The following is a 17746-nucleotide window of genomic DNA, read 5'->3' as shown; positions in this document are numbered from 1 at the left end:
GATGCAGAAGCATGGCTACTTGGCATGAAGAAGTTCTTCAGAATTCTTGATTATTCAGAGAATATGAAAGCCAAGATAGCTATTTTCAGTATCAAGGGAAGAGAAAACATCTGGTGGGAAGATGTGAAGCGTGTCAGAGGCATCATGATATAGGATCTTAGTTGGCATGAGTTTAAAACTCTTCTGGAAGAAATACTTGCTCGAGAGTTATGATAGAAAGGCCAAGGAATTCTATGAGTTGAAGATGATTTCTATGACAGAGGAAGAGTATATGACCAAATTTCTGGAGCTGTTGAGATATGTGCCCTCCCTCAAGGATGAGAAGACAAAGGTCCAAAGGTTCATTAGTGGATTGGATTTAGAATTTAAAGATCAGATTGAGTATGATGAGCCTCGGCCATTGGAGGAAGTCATTGGGAAGATGAAGCATTATATGAGCAATCTAAGCATAATTTTGAGCCTAAGTGGGATTGGAAAGGTAATGAGAAGACTAAAGGAAAGTTGGCTAAGAAGTGAGGAAGGCCTCAAGATGTAGGTGATAAGGAGAATGTAGCACCTTATAAGAAGTTCAATGCAATTGACAGAGGACATGGGTCTTAGCTTGAGGAGCAGAACAAGGCGATGGTAGGAAGCCTTTACAATGTTGTACTTCTAGTGGAGAGAATCATAGGAGAGATTGTCCATCAAACCAAGGTGGAAGACCTCAGATTTACTGTGCTCAGGAGGAACAAATAGTTGGGGATGTTGGTCAGAGTATTCCTCGAATTTATGTAATAGTGGATAACATGTAGGATGATTATCAGATATCCATTATTGACATGGAAGGTAATATTTGTGATAAAATTGTTTCTACTTTGATTGATCTCGTATCTAATTATAGTTATATCAGTCCTAACCTAGTGGATAAGTGTTTCTTGAATAAATATGTGAATGTAGAAACTTGGTTAGTGTAGTTGGCTATAGGAACCAAGAGAAGTGTTCATCATTGGGTGAGATCTTATGCATTTGAGATGAATGGTATGCCTACATTAGCACATATTAATGTGCTTCCTTTGGGTTCATATAGTATGCTTTTGGGCATGTTGGGTGTAGAGCCTAATTATCTTCTTGATTGTCCAGAGGTTTTTTGTTTCAATCGTGGTTGGATGCTAGTCCCTAATGGGGGGCTGGGGGTGCTTCCCCCCCACTATTTTTGCTAGGGGGGTGTAGGGGGGGTGACTGCAATTCTTTGGATCCCGGCTCAGTGGGGCTTCACGGGAAATGCCCCTGAAGCAAAAAGTAAAAGAAAAATTTCCTTATAAAATTTTATATTTTCGTAGTCAATTTGGGCTGTTCATTAGGTGAGATATCTAACTTTAGAAGTTATGTTAATTTAGTTTTTTTTTTTCCCTAAAATGGAACCTTTGGTTTATATTAGGGAATTGTATTGTGGCTGTGTATTATTGTTTTGTGTGGGAAAGAGAGAGGAAATTGTGTGACAGCGAAGAGGAAATTACAATGGATTTGTTGTAGGTTGCATCTCTTCATTTTGCTAGATAATGTAAAAGGAAGGCCTGGTTGTTTCTCGATGGACGTAGCCCAAATTGGATGAACCATATATATCTGTGTCTCTCTTGTTTTATGCTTTTTTGTGTTTGTGTTTACACAATATTTTATGTGTTCCATTGTTCTGTTATTTAATTTCTAACTATTGATATCAGAGCCGAAGGTTTATTTGGCTGATAAACTCGTAGGAAAGAAGGGTTCATGGTTCGAGTGGGAAAAATGGTGAAATATGGTAGGTTTAGGGTTGAGAAATTCAACGACCAAAACTACCAGCTATGGAAGATGCGCATGGAGGATTATTTGTATTAGAAAGATATTTACCTACCATTGCACAGAAAATAAAAGAAGATGACAAGTATGACGAACGAAGAATGGGAGATTATTGATAGAAAGGCACTAGGAACAATATGGATATGTCTGGCAGCATCAGTGGCCTTCAACATTTAAAAGGAAATGCCAATAGAGGGTCTAATTACGAAATTGGGCAAACTATATGAAAAAACCTCAGCTTCAAACAAGGTATTTATTATGAAGTGTTTATCTAATATGAAGATGTGAGAAGGTGGATTTGTTTATGATCATTTAAATGAATTTAACACAGTTACTAGTCAGTTAAATTCTAGAGGGGTAAATTTTGTGATGAAGTTAGGGCTTTATTATTTCTATGCTCATTGCCATAAATTTGGAATGGCTTAGTCATGGCCATCAATAATTCTATCTTTCTATCTAGTAGTTTAAAGTTTGATGATGTTGCTGGTGATATCCTTAGTGAGGAAATGGGATAGAAAAGCTCAGGTGAGACAACAAGTAATGATTTGACTGGATATACTAGGGGAAGAAATCTAGATAGAGGAAAGAGCCCGAGACATCGCAATAAGTCAAGAAAAGGCAAATCCAAATCTAGATTGGGGATAGTGTATTGGAAATGTGGGAAGAAAGGACACCTGAAGAAAACAGTCATGAAGCAAATGTAATAGGTGATGTGTTGCAATATGCTTTGATTATTTCATTAGAAAATGTTATTGATTCCTGGGTGGTAGATTCAGGGGCATCATTCCATGCCACACTTGCTAGGAAACATTTTCATGACTATGTTGAAGGAGATTTTGAACAGGTTAGTTGGGTGATGATAAACCCTGTAAAATCATTGGAATGGGTAAGGCTTTTATAAAGCAACGAAATGGAAACAAATGGATATTAAAGAAGTTAAGGAATGTTACAGATCTAAAGAAAAAATTAATTTCAACAAGGCAATTGGGAGGTGAAGGTTGTGTAACTACATTTACAAACAAAACTTGGAAGGTCACTAAAGGAGCCCTGGTAATAGCAAAAGGAGAAAAGGTTGGTACATTGTATTTATGCAATGATATTTCTAATTTTGTTAATTCTTTAACCTCCACAACAACAAATATGACACTATGGCATCATAGGCTTTAGCACATGAGTGACAAGGGGATGCAAATTATTCACTCAGGGAAACTGTTGCCAGGTTTGAAGCATGTTAGAGATTGTGCATACAAATCTATGGGGAGCTTCTCAGGTAACATCTCTCGGTGGCTCTCACTATTATGTTACTTTTATTGATGATGCAACTAGGAAAATTTGGGTATATTGTATTCAAAATAAATTAGATGTCTTTGATACTTTTAAGAAATGGAAATCTTTGGTTGAGAATGAGATAGGAAAGAAGTTGAAGTGTCTAAGATTAGATAATGGAGGTGAATATTGCAGCAAGGATTTTAATAATCACTTTTAAAAGCATGGAATTCATAGAGAGAAGAAAGTTCTAGGAACACCATAAGAAAATGGTGTGTCAGAAAGGATGAACAAGACAGTCATGGAGCGTGCAAGGTGCATGAGATTGCATGCAAGATTCCCCTTGCAATTTTGGGTAGATGTTGTAGATACTATAGTTTATCTAATAAACAAAGGGCCTTCAATTTCCTTGGATGGTGGTATTCCAGAGGAGGATTGGACAGGTAAAAAGGTAAACTACTCATTTCTAAAGACTTTCTATTGTGAAGCATTTGTCCACATTAATAAAGAAAATAGAACAAAGCTTGAGGCAAAATCAAAGAAGTGTACCTTCATTGGATATGGTGTTAATGTTTTTGGTTATCACTTATATGGTTATGAGAACCATAAAATCAATAGGAGTAGAGATGTGGTATTCAATGAAAGTGTTTTGCACAAATATCAATTGTGGGGAAAGAAACCAGAAAAAGAAAACACATAGTAAAAAATGCTTGATGAGATCACAGAAAAAGTAAATTCAAAGTTGCAAGGAAATAGTAATGATAAAAAACAACAACAACAACAACAACAACAAAAACAACATGCACCTCATACTCCTGCTAGTGTTGTGAGAAGATATACCAGGTTAAGTATGTTGAAGAATGTAACTAGGTGTTGGCATTTTGGCACAGGGGTGGTGCTATGATACAGGTGTTGTCCTTGATGGCAACTCTCTTTGATGACAGATCTCCGTTCAGACTACAGAATGAAGAGAAAATCTCATATACGCAGGTTAATTAAGTCCAAGTTGCGTATACACGCTGGTGATCTGCATACTAAGTCGCGTATACGCAGGAGAGCTATATACGAAGGCGCGTATACACGCAGATGCATGAACAGAAAAGGGCGTATATGTCGGGAAACTTCCTTTTGGTCCGTGGTAGTTAGTCCTCGGTACTTGAGCCTATGAATTTGGACCAAAGTATCTCGACAGACGTGTTGATCCCTAGTTTTTAAGTTGATGGTATTGGATTTCTATGGTTTTGGCTCTTGGTATTGAGCAAGGCCTAAGGCTATATAAGGAGAAGAAGATCATTAGGGAAAGATATCTTTTGAAAAGGCTTGAATATCTGAAAAAGAAAGAGATCTGATATGCAGGTTCTGGGTTGCTTGATCTAAGCTAAGGAGAGATCATATCGGTTGATGGAAGACTAGATCTAAGGATAGATCGGGATCTAATGGTTTGAAATGCACTATTATGATATGGTTGATTATGCGTATTTCTAGATCTGCATACTGACGCAATGTTATGTTCTGGGTCTAACTGATGTCTGGTACAGCTGCAAGTTAAGAGAATTTATTTTTAGATCTGTACGCTGGTTGTCTTCGGTAAAAGCGCGTGTATACGCGGGTTTCTCTCATTGAAGTAGCGTATATCTTTTGAAGTTTGATTTTTGGGGTTGCAGTTGGATCTGACTGCTATTGCAGAGTTCTGTAGTCTGCTTTGAGTTCTTGTGACTGGTGTTGACAGGATTTCAGTGGTTCATTGATTCAAAGATTGATGATGCTAGTATTGGTTGTTTTGTGCTTCAATGATCTGTTGTGAAAGTTGAATGAATTGTGGTCTTCAGATTGTAATGTTGTGCTTCAGGAATATCCAGTCTGAAAATGTATGAAAGGTGGTACCTGAAAGAAAGAAGATTGTAGGTCAGCACCTACGTACTAGTATCTTAGCTAGTACAAGAGCAAAGGGGGTTGGAGCTCCCTTCCAAGGGAGTTTGGAGAACGAGAGAAGGTTGAAGCCTTCAGCAGGTTGTAGCCTGCGTACTGGTATAAGGCTGCACCAGTACAAAAAGATTGTAAACTGAAGTTTCATATTAAAGAAAGATAGAGACGACTTGCAGCAGGTGGTTTTCACCCACATTGGGTTTCCACCTTATATCATGGTGTTCATGTGTGTGGTTTTTGTGTGATCTGTTCTACTGCATCTGTTTACTCTTAATATGGTGAATAATGTCCTTATGCACTTAACTGAAGATAAACTAACTGAATTATAAGATTTCTGGCTATACGCTATTTTCTTTAGACATAGTTGCGTGTACACGTTGGTTCACTTAACGAAGGTAGCGTATATGTTTCTGAGCATTGAAAAAGTTTTATAGTTCTGATAATACTGATTCACCCCCCCTCTCAGTATTATTTTCAACAATTGGTATCAGAGCAGGTCCTTCAGAGAAGCTTGACCGCTTGAAGGTAGATCGTTCATCATGAGCAACTACGAGAAAGAAGCATCAATCAGGCCACCGGTTTTTGATGGGACAAACTTCAATTATTGGAAGGTAAGAGTTACTGCCTATCTTCAATCTCTTGGTACAGAAGTTTGGAACATCGTAGAGACAGGCTACACTTTTCCTTCAGCTACTCCTACAGATGCAGTCGAGAAAAAGAAATATGAAACAAATGCGAAAGCAGTCAATACTCTATTGGGATGCATCTCTCAATCAGAATTCATGAAGGTAATGCACTATAAATCTGCAAAAGAAATATGGGATAAAATGGTCACGAGCTATGAAGGAGACGATCAGGTAAAGCGTGCTAAACTTCAAACTCTCAGGATTAAGTATGAGACTCTCAGAATGTATAATGATGAAAGTGTGGCTAACTACTTCCTTAGGGTAGATGAGATTGTCAATTGCATGCAAAACTTGGGTGAAGAAATAAAAGAGGCCATTGTGGTTGAAAAGGTTCTAAGATCTTTGTCCCCCAAGTTTGAATCTAAAGTGTCTGCCATAGAAGAAAAAGAAAATTTGCAAATTCTTACTATGTCTCAGCTTCACGGAATTCTAACCGCTTATGAAATGAGAAAGGGAGGTCCATCAGACAGAAGAGAAGTTGCCTTCAAGGCTTCAGGCAAAGAAGATTATTATGAAGCAAGTCACCTGCCAGAAGATGAAGAAGAGGAATCAAATTTTGTCAGAAATCTTCAAAGGGGTTTTGGAAGGTTCAGAGATAAGTTACCTTTTAAATGCTTTTCTTGTGGAAGAGTAGGTCATTATGCTGCCAAATGTCCTCACAAAGATAAGAATGACAAGGGAAAGGAACCTGTTAAATGGAACAAGAAACAATATGAAAAGAAGAAAAGCTATTACACTCATGAAGATAGTGATGGACTTTCAAATAGTGATGAAGATGAACAAGGTAATAGATATAAACTTTTGATGGCTTTTGAAGATGATGACTACATGGATGCTATAGATGTAGAAGGCTTTTATGAAGAAATGAAGGATCTCAAAGTTTGTTTAGAAGAGAAGAGTGCTATTATTGATTCTCTACAATGTCAACTAGCTGAAAAGGAAAAACATCTTGAAAAATTGGAATGTGAGATTGTTTGTCTTAGAAAGGAGATTGAGAAAACCAAAGCAATTAATCTTAAGTTTGTTAAAGGATCTGAAACCTTGGATGAGATTATCAATGTGCAGCGATCTCCTCTGATCAAGACAGGTCTTGGATATAATGGAGAAACATCTCAAGCCTCTACCTCTAAAAGTTATCTTGATGCAGCAAGGAGAAGCGAGCAAAGGCCAAATAAAAGCCATCAGGTGAATCAGGGACAGTTTACCCCAAGAACAAATAAAGACCATCAAGAAATTCGGGGACAAACTGCCTTAAGGACAAACAGAAGCTACAATCAGCCACAGGTAAAATCTTCCCAATTTGCTCCAAGAATGAATGTGAATAGAAGCTACAATCGGTTGGATGATAGATCTGATTATCGCAGAAGTTTCTTTAATGGCCAATGCTTTTCTTGCCATAATTTCGGTCACAAAGCAGCTCAATGTGTTGCCTACAAGACAATCATGACTAGAGAAGCTCAAAAGCAAGGGAGAATGACTAGAACCATGAAAAGGACTTATAACAATTTTTCGGTTCTTTAAAATGAAGTTGAATGCTCTATTTGTAATAACTTTGGTCATGAAGACTCTGAATGCAGGAGCAGGTTTCGGAAGACAACTCAGAAGGAACAAACCTCAAATGTTAGAACATGGAGAATAAAAGAATCACAACCAGAAAGATGTGGGATAGCCTTTTATGCAGAAGGTCAAGAAAGTCTATGGTACATTGACAGCGGATGTTCGAAGCATATGACAGGGGACAAAGAAAAGCTTGAGTCATATACCACATTAGAAAAGGGGAAGAAAGTTTCTTTTGGGAACGATATCTCTGCAGCCATAAAAGGAAAAGGTGTTGCTCCATTGAAAGAGAAGGTCAAAGCAGGAAATGTTTTATATGTTGATGGATTGAAGCATAATCTTCTGAGTGTCAGTCAGATGTGCGATCAAGGAACCGAGGTAATATTTAGATCAAATGGATGTTGTGTTCACGATCTTGATACAGGTAAAACAGTGATCAAAGGAAGAAGGACTCCAAATAATCTATATATCTTTGAGGAAAGACAACAATGCTACTTAAGCAAGGATGATGAACATTGGCTATGGCATCGGAGGTTGGGGCATCTAAGCTTTTCACAAATAAGGAAAGCATGCAAATATCAGGCAGTTCGTGGTCTTCCAGATATCAAAATTCCAGACAATACCATATGCAAATCTTGTCAGTTTGGAAAGCAAACCAGAACTAACTTTCCAGAGAAGGAAGGATCAGCTAGCATGCCTCTCGAGCTAGTCCATACAGATGTATGTGGTCCATTTAGGAAGAGGACACCTCGAGGAGAAGAATATCTGATATTATTCATTGATGATTTCTCCAGATTTGTTTGGTTAGGGCTCATGAAGCACAAAGATGAAGCATTCGAAAAATTCAAATCCTTCAAAGCCTTGGTTGAAAATGAATCAGGACACAAAATTAAGTGCCTTAGATCTGACAGAGGTGGGGAGTTTACCTCAAACGAATTTTTCGATTTCTGTGAAGAACATGGGATAAGAAGAGAATTCTCTACAGCTAGAACTCCTCAGAAAAATGGGGTTGTGGAAAGAATGAACAGAACAATCCAACAAATGGCTCGTGCTATGCTTGATGAATCAAGTACTCCCACAACCTTCTGGGGTGAAGCTGCACATGCTGCGGTTATTATTCTTAACAAAACAAATGTCCGAGTAAACAGCACTCAAACACCTCATGAGCTCTGGAGTGGTGAGACTCCTTCGGTGAAGCACTTCAAAATCTTTGGGAGCAAATGTTATATTAAGAATACTGATGAGCAACTTGGAAAACTTGAACCAAGAGCAGATGAGGGAATTCTTCTTGGTTATTCTCCACATAGCAAAGCATACAAGTGCTACAATAAAAGACTTGGCAGAATTGTTGACAACATTGATGTAGTGGTTGATGAGAAGGGATATATTCCTAGGCAAGTTCATCATGAAGACATTGAAGAAGATGAAGGCTATCCTCAAAGGCGGAATGATGAAGAAGAAGAACCTCAAGAAGAAGAAGAACCTCAAGAAGAACCAGAGGAGCAGACAAGAATAGAAGAGAAGACTCCATCCAGATATGTTCAAAAGAATCATCCAGAATCTCAGATTGTGGGGCAGAAAGAAGCAGGAGTACAAACAAGAAGGACACTTGCAGAAGCTTCAAGCTATTTGGCATTACTCTCCTCCACTGAACCACAAAATGTGAAAGAGGCATGCAAAGATGAATGTTGGGTCAAAGCAATGGATGAAGAACTTGAGCAGATCGAAAAGAACAACACTTGGGAATTAGTTCCTAGACCAAAAGATAAGAATGTAATAGGAACAAAATGGGTCTTCAAGAATAAATTGAATGAAAATGGAGAAGTAATTAGAAACAAGGCCAGACTTGTTTGTAAAGGGTATGCGCAGCAAGAAGGAATAGATTTTGAAGAGACCTTTGCTCCTGTGGCAAGACTTGAGGCCATCCGAATGTTCCTTGCTCTCTCAAGCTTTCAAAACTTCAAGGTGTTTCAAATGGACGTGAAATCAACCTTTCTGAATGGAGACTTAGAAGAAGTATATATTGAGCAGCCAGATGGTTTCATTCTTGGGAATGATCCAAACCTTGTATGCAGATTGAAAAAGGCTCTCTATGGACTCAAACAAGCTCCAAGGGCTTGGTATTATCGGTTGGACAAATATCTTCACCAACAAGGCTTTTCAAAAGGATCAGCAGATAGCAATCTCTATATAAAAGTTGAAAATAACAAATTGCTAATACTTGTTGTCTATGTAGATGATATTATCTTTGGCAGCAATGAAGAGACTATGAGTCAAAACTTTGCCTTGGTTATGCAGAAAGAATTCGAAATGTCACTACTTGGAGAATTGACATACTTTCTTGGGTTGCAAATCCAACAAAATGAAGGAGGTATCTTCTTGTCTCAAACCAAGTACCTCAAGCAGATCTTGAAGAAGTATGGCATGGAAGACTCAAAGCCAGTATGTACACCCATGGTTACAGGATGCAGCCTCAGTGCAAATGATGAATCAGCAGTAGTTCATCAACCAACTTATAGATCCATGATTTGGAGTTTGCTTTATTTGACAGGTACCCGACCAGACATCATGCATGCAGTCGGAATAGCTGGAAGATTTCAGGCAAATCCAAAGGAGACTCATCTTCAGGCAGTGAAGAGAATTTTCAAATATCTTCAAGGGACACAAAATTATGGCTTATGGTATCCTAGAGATACAGATCTCACACTTCATGCTTATACAGATGCAGATTGGGCCGGAAGCGTGGATGACAGGAAGAGCACAAGTGGTGGTGCATTCTTTATGGGCTCCAGATTAGTATCTTGGTTCAGCAAGAAACAAAGTTCGATTGCCTTATCTACAGCTGAAGCAGAATATGTGGCTGCGGCATCTTGTTGCACACAAATTCTTTGGATGATGCAGACCTTGCAGGACTTTCAAATCACTTGCACTCCACCAGTCTCTATCTTATGTGATAATACAAGTGCAATCAGCATTTCAAAGAATCCAGTCATGCACTCAAAAACCAAGCACATACCAATCAAGTACCATTTTCTTCGGGAACAAGTGCTTGAGCAGAAGGTCAAGTTGGAGTATGTTCCCTCTAAGGAACAAATTGCTGATATTCTCACAAAACCACTGCCCAGGGAAACTTTTGAATATCTCAGACAAAAGCTGGGAGTAGTTGATGCTTCATCCTGCTGTTGAAGCTTGTCTGTTCTACAGAAAAGTTGGTATACGCAAGTTACGTAAGGGATATCCGCGTATACACGCCGATTTATGGTGGGAAAGTCGCGTGTATGATGTACGCGTGCTGCAGTAAGTATATCCGCGTACATACGCAGGTTTATGCAGGAGAAATCGCGTATATGGAGTTCTGAACAGCAAGGTCAGACTCTGGTTGGAAAAGGTCTGAGATGGGTATGCCAGAATTCTTCAGGCACAGTTTCAGGGGGTGCAGCAGGCACAGGTTCAGGGGGAGCAGCTTAAAGTCTCATAAAGCATTGTTGGCATTTTTGATGTTTGACTGATGTTGGTTTCAGGAGAAGGAGCTCAGAAAGAAATCTTGGTTGCTGATCTAAAAGATGTTTATCAGATGCTGCTGGTGACTTTCATAAGTCTTGGTCTAGATTTGTTGTCTCTATGTCATGTATCTCTTGTGTGATATCTCTTTTATGGTGTCAAGGTCATGTAACGGCCTATGTTGGTTTCCCCACTATGCCTGGGATGAATGATGTACTATAATTGATTGTTTCTGATGTGTCCCCTCTTGGTAGGGAGTATGGATGTATGTATTGAGTCTTTTGGTGATAGGAAGGTCCCTTATGGTGTATAAGTCTTGGTTCTCTTTGAAGAACATCGTTTGCAGATCTTGCCTACAGTCAGGGGGAGCATGATTCAGCACAGCCCAGCAGAGGTATCAGCATGTACTCAGGGGGAGCACAGCCCTTTGCCCTTGATGACAAAGGGGGAGAATGATTCTAAGGAGCTTGAGGTTGCCATCAAGTCCAAAGGGGGAGATTGTTGGCATTTTGGCACAGGGGTGGCGCTATGATACAGGTGTTGTCCTTGATGGCAACTCTCTTTGATGACAGATCTCCGTTCAGACTACAGAATGAAGAGAAAATCTCATATACGCAGGTTAATTAAGTCCAAGTTGCGTATACACGCTGGTGATCTGCATACTAAGTCGCGTATACGCAGGAGAGCTATATACGAAGGCGCGTATACACGCAGATGCATGAACAGAAAAGGGCGTATATGTCGGGAAACTTCCTTTTGGTCCGTGGTAGTTAGTCCTTGGTACTTGAGCCTATGAATTTGGACCAAAGTATCTCGACAGACGTGTTGATCCCTAGTTTTTAAGTTGATGGTATTGGATTTCTATGGTTTTGGCTCTTGGTATTGAGCAAGGCCTAAGGCTATATAAGGAGAAGAAGATCATTAGGGAAAGATATCTTTTGAAAAGGCTTGAATATCTGAAAAAGAAAGAGATCTGATATGCAGGTTCTGGGTTGCTTGATCTAAGCTAAGGAGAGATCATATCAGTTGATGGAAGACTAGATCTAAGGATAGATCGGGATCTAATGGTTTGAAATGCACTATTATGATATGGTTGATTATGCGTATTTCTAGATCTGCATACTGACGCAATGTTATGTTCTGGGTCTAACTGATGTCTGGTACAGCTACAAGTTAAGAGAATTTATTTTTAGATCTGTACGCTGGTTGTTTTCGGTAAAAGCGCGTGTATACGCGGGTTTCTCTCATTGAAGTAGCGTATATCTTTTGAAGTTTGATTTTTGGGGTTGCAGTTGGATTTGACTGCTATTGCAGAGTTCTGTAGTCTGCTCTGAGTTCTTGTGACTGGTGTTGACAGGGTTTCAGTGGTTCAGTGATTCAAAGATTGATGATGCTAGTATTGGTTGTTTTGTGCTTCAATGATCTGTTGTGAAAGTTGAATGAATTGTGGTCTTCAGATTGTAATGTTGTGCTTCAGGAATATCCAGTCTGAAAATGTATGAAAGGTGGTACCTGAAAGAAAGAAGATTGTAGGTCAGCACCTACGTACTAGTATCTTAGCTAGTACAAGAGCAAAGGGGGTTGGAGCTCCCTTCCAAGGGAGTTTGGAGAATGAGAGAAGGTTGAAGCCTTCAACAGGTTGTAGCCTGCGTACTGGTATAAGGCTGCACCAGTACAAAAAGATTGTAAACTGAAGTTTCATATTAAAGAAAGATAGAGACGACTTGCAGCAGGTGGTTTTCACCCACATTGGGTTTCCACCTTATATCATGGTGTTCATGTGTGTGGTTTTTGTGTGATCTGTTCTACTGCATCTGTTTACTCTTAATATGGTGAATAATGCCCTTATGCACTTAACTGAAGATAAACTAACTGAATTATAAGATTTCTGGCTATACGCTGTTTTCTTTAGACATAGTTGCGTGTACACGTTGGTTCACTTAACGAAAGTAGCGTATATGTTTCTGAGCATTGAAAAAGTTTTATAGTTCTGATAATACTGATTCACCCCCCCTCTCAGTATTATTTATCAACACTAGGTTCGGTCTTCATAAAATGTATTTGAGTCATAATGAAATGTATTTATCAAAGGAATGAAAAAGATATTATTATTATTATTATGACTTATTAAAGCATGTGTTTCATGTTTGGGTCATCATGTTTTAGGTCAAAGTCCCCATTGGGGACTTCTAGGATTTATTTTGAGTCATTAGAGTCATTTCCCATTAAAAGAGACCCTTCTTGGGCTTTTGATTCATGTCAATAGAATTAATAATGAGTCAAATAAGCTATATGTCACCTCCACACCAAGTTGGCCTCAAAACAGGTACTTCAACCTCACTAGAAGCATATATATTGGAGCAACTCAATTTCATTTGGAGCATTCATTCTCACACATAAGTTCGATATCTAGAAGAAAGAGTTGGAAAAGTGCGAAGTAAGTCTAAAGGAGTGTGAAGTTGGAAAAAGAGGAAGAAAAAGAGAAAATTGAAAATTTGGGCTATCTCTCTCTCTCCCGTGTGGATTCCTCTAGGAGATCAAAGTCTCTTTTGTCAAGTTGAAATTGTTGTTGCAGCTATTGATGCCAGTTGCTGGGTCGAAGCTACAACTTGGTCGAAGTTGTTATCGAAGGGTTATCATCTGGAAGAAGGAAGAAATGGATGACCTGGCGTGGAGGAAGTCTAGGTCTAGGTCAAGATTCTTGGATTATCTCAAGAAGTTATTAAGGAAGAGTTGTTAACTGGGTTTCCCCCTAGATAGAGGTTTTGTCGTGGTTGTCTGCCTATATCTGGTGTTTGTGATATTTGTGCTATTGTTTTGGTAATTTATTGATGAAATAAAAGATAAAAGAAGAACATAAAGATAAAATAATCACAAATAATTATCTATATAAAGAAAATATTTCTATCTTTCTTATTTTCTAACATGGTGTCAGAGCTAACGTGAAGAAAGAAAAAGGAAGTTTGAGAATCTACTGAAAGGAGTCAAAGAAACTTCAACAGGTTGAGAAAACGATCATATAAGGAGATGTTATAAGAAAATAATCTTACTACCTTCAAGGATAATGTCTAACGCAATAAAGGGAGAGAATAAATTAGAAGGAGCATCAAATTACAGGTAATGGAAGAAGATAATTGACCTCATTCTTGAAAAGAACAAAGTCTTGGATTTGGTCAAAGGAAAAGTGAGGAAGCCTACCAAAGGATCTAGTGATGTAGATAAAGTAAATTTTAGAGAGTCAGAAATATTGGCTATGACACTAATAGTAGAAAGTATAAAGGACAATCTTGTCCCATACATTTCCAACATAGACCATGCTCAAGAAATGTATGAAGCCTTATCAAAATTTTTCACTATCAAGAACATCGGTCAAGTAGCAAGTCTTAAGAATGAATTAAGGACCAAAAAATGACAAAATATAACACTATGGCTTCCTTATATGTAAGGATAGCTAGAATTAGAGATGAACTTATATCCATAGATGATATTGTACCAGAAAAAGAGCTAGTGATTACTGCATTATTGGGATTTCCACCTGCATGGAGTGCTTTTGCTTTAGGACTCAACGATCGGAAAGAAAATCCATCATTTGAACAATTATGGAATGCCTGTAGCCAAGAAGAGATGAGAATATCATTAGTATCCAACAATGAAGAAGATAAAGTTTCAAATGCATACTCTTCTTCTCACAAGAAGGGAAACTTCAAGAAGTCAAAATGGCCAAGAAGGAAGATAGATATGTCCAAAATAGATAGCTACCAATGTCATAAAATGGGTCACTATAAAAGTGACTATCATGATAATACGAAGAACAAGAAAAGGAACATGGGCCAAGCTAATGTTACTGAAGAAGGATCTCCAAAGAAGAATAAAGCCGAAGAACTAGATATAAGGGACTTACACTACTAAGTCCTTTAATCTAAGCTTTAGTTGTTTCATTTTTGATTTCTAGTATTTGTAGGTTTAACATATTTTGGAAAAACATTTTTGAATTGTTTTTATAAGGCTATAAGTATCCCTCGAGCTTGGAGGGAGCCCTCACCAGCTTCCAAAGATAAGTATCTTATTCCTTACATTTTCTTTTTTAGTTTTCCTTTCTTATCTAAGTTTGTTTGCATTAAATACTAATCACATTTCTATTCATATTTTCCTTGTTTAGGAAAAGCTTGTTGAATACTCAAGGATTATGAAAGAAGGCCTCACAAAGACAAAGCATTGGAGTTACAAGGTTTGTTAAGAAATAAAAGGTATGCCTTAGACTAATTTATTTTTCTCTCTTCTTGATATTCATTCTTGATAAACTATTCTACATTACTAAAATTATTGTGTTAAGCTCTCTTGAATCATAAAGATTCTTGATTGGGTGATTCATCATTAGATAAATATACCCTCCTCATATCTTTGATTATTCTTGTGGAACCCTATAAAGATTCTTTTTAAAACCCTAACTTAAGGGTATGTCGATGATAATGTATTAAACCCTAGCCTATTTAGGGTTATTGATGAAGTCTAAAGAAAATTTTTGATGCTTTGATGATGTCATGTTTGGGCTTTGGTATGGTTATGAAAAACCCTAACTTGTTAGGGTTGAATGGTGATGTCTGAAATCTCAAATATTTGAAGTATCAAGGTTTTCTGTGTTATGTAGATCATTATGGTTTGGTAGGATGTATAAGAAATACCCTTATAATTTCTTAAAAATGAAATCCTCGGTATATGTGTGTTTGTCTGATCAAAACCCTAGTCTGATAAAGTTTTTTATATGTATAACTTTCACATATTAATATTTGTATAATTGGGTTTGACTAACACATTTTATGATATACTTGTGCACGATGGAATCCTAGATATATGTGTTGACCTAATCATTGATGGTCATAAGACCTAAGGTTTGGAACTAAGTTCTAGTCAAAGGTTGATTCTCTAGGATGATAGTTTTTGTGAATTCTAGGGTTTTGTAACTAAGCCTTAATAGAAGTTAAAATATCTAATATATGATGAAAATGTGATAATCTGAGATTTATGAAAGATTATTGAAATATGAATTTGAGCTGTGGTTGGTTTTGATTGTTGAAGCTTAATGGTTCATGTATGAAATCTAGGATCTTGCATTAAATCCTAGTGGAAGTCTAACATATGCGTTCTAAAGTTGTTGGATGCATTACTATGTTCATTTGAAATGCTTCTAGGGTTTACAATATATTGCAGTAGGGTATGTCATGCCTCTGGAAGAAATATTGAAGCCATAGATATAATTAAGGTTGTTATCTTGATTAAGATGCTCAAAGTCTTAATGATGAAGTCTAGGGTTTATGAAAAAAGCCATAGCAAGAAAGTATGTGTTGCTTGTAAACCTAACTAAGTTTAGGTATTTGATGTCTGATGTCAAATGCTTCAATTATTATATGATTATGATATAGTTAACTTCATGCATTTATATGTATGTATTTGGTTGTAATTTCTATCTAAGTTGTGCATGTACATAATCTTCAAAATGATGAAGATGTTTGTAAGTAAAGTTGATCTAATAAACATGATGAAGGAATTTATATGAATAATGATGGTAAAGAAATATGGAAGCCATGAAAGATTCTTTGATGTCGTAGAAAAGAAGTTGATCTCCCTAAGTTAAGAGGGAGCCATGATAAAGAAAAGAAGTACATCTCTCAAATTAAGAGGGAGGGTATTCTATAGTCATGATGGATAACTTGAAGAAATTATAGAATGCACACTAAGGTGCTACTGAAAGAAGGAAAGTTGGATTTGGCTTCTATATGTGAAGTTGGAAGCTGAATGAAGATTTTAGGAAACCCCGAAGGTTTGAAAAGCATCAAAGTTCTACAGCATCAAGATATTAGGAAACCCCGAAGGTTTGTGTTTACTTATGTATTTGAAAGTTTGTTACTGATTGGGGTTGTGATTGTAAAAGTAAATCTCTCATAGTTTTCGAAGCATACTTGATTTTATTGATCTGTTTGATCAGGAGAAATTTGATATGTTTAGGCTTTGTGTGTAAGACACATTGCTGGGAAGACATCTGGTTGACATTTTGTGTTGATGTCTGGATCTCAAAGTAGGGAGGGTGGCATTGGTCATAGAGATCTAACCTCGAATACGGACCTGGATCCCTGGGTTGATGGTTAGAAAGTAATCCTGATGGTACCTAGAGAGGCTAAAAGCTTTAGTCCATCTTAGTCCCATCCGGATAGATTGTCTTGGCTAGGAAACTAGTCCGTGGCACCGTATGTGCCTAAACTGTTGGAGGAATGTGGATAGATTACCCTAGTCAGGAATCTAGTCCATGCCATTGCGGTGCCTAAAATATTCATAGTCTATCTATTTTGAGATCTTCCTTGTAATTGTTATGAATACCTCCCTAGTTAAGAGGGAGTGTTGAAGAATGTAATTAGGTTTGATCTTCATAAAATGTATTTGAATCACAATGCAATGTATTTATCAAAATAATGAAAAATATGATATTATTATTATTATGACTGATTAAAGCATGGGTTTCATGCTTGGGTCATCATGTTTTAGGTCAAAGTCCCCATTGAGGACTTCTAGGATTTATTCCGAGTCATTAGAGTCATTGTCCATTAAAAGAGACCCTTCTTGGGTTTTTGAATCATGTAAATAGAATTAATACTGATTCAAATAAGCTATATGTCACCTCCACACTAAGTTGGGCTTAAGAAGATTGGGTCGAACTCAAACTAGATAATTTGACCTCACCATGAGCCTATATATTGGAGCAGTTCGATTTCATTTGGAGCATTCATTCTCTCACACGCAAGTTTGATATCCAGAAGGAGGGGTGGGAAAGTTCGAAGTAAGGAAGGAGGGCTAAAAGTGTGCGAAGTTGGAAAAAGAGGAAGAAAAAGAGAAAATCAAAATTTTGGGCTATCTCTTGCTCTCTCGTGTGGATTCCTCTAGGAGATTGACATCTCTTTTGTCAAGTCGAAATTGTTGTTGTTGTTGCTGCTGCTAGTTGTTGG

This window comes from Pinus tabuliformis, chromosome 3_2 (genome assembly GCF_031772625.1).
Source record: "Pinus tabuliformis cultivar Carrire ecotype Pingquan chromosome 3_2, CPIR1, whole genome shotgun sequence".
Taxonomy (NCBI): Eukaryota; Viridiplantae; Streptophyta; class Pinopsida; order Pinales; family Pinaceae; genus Pinus; species Pinus tabuliformis.
The sequence above is the reverse complement of the archived record's forward strand: the minus strand, read 5'-3'. Positions refer to the sequence as shown.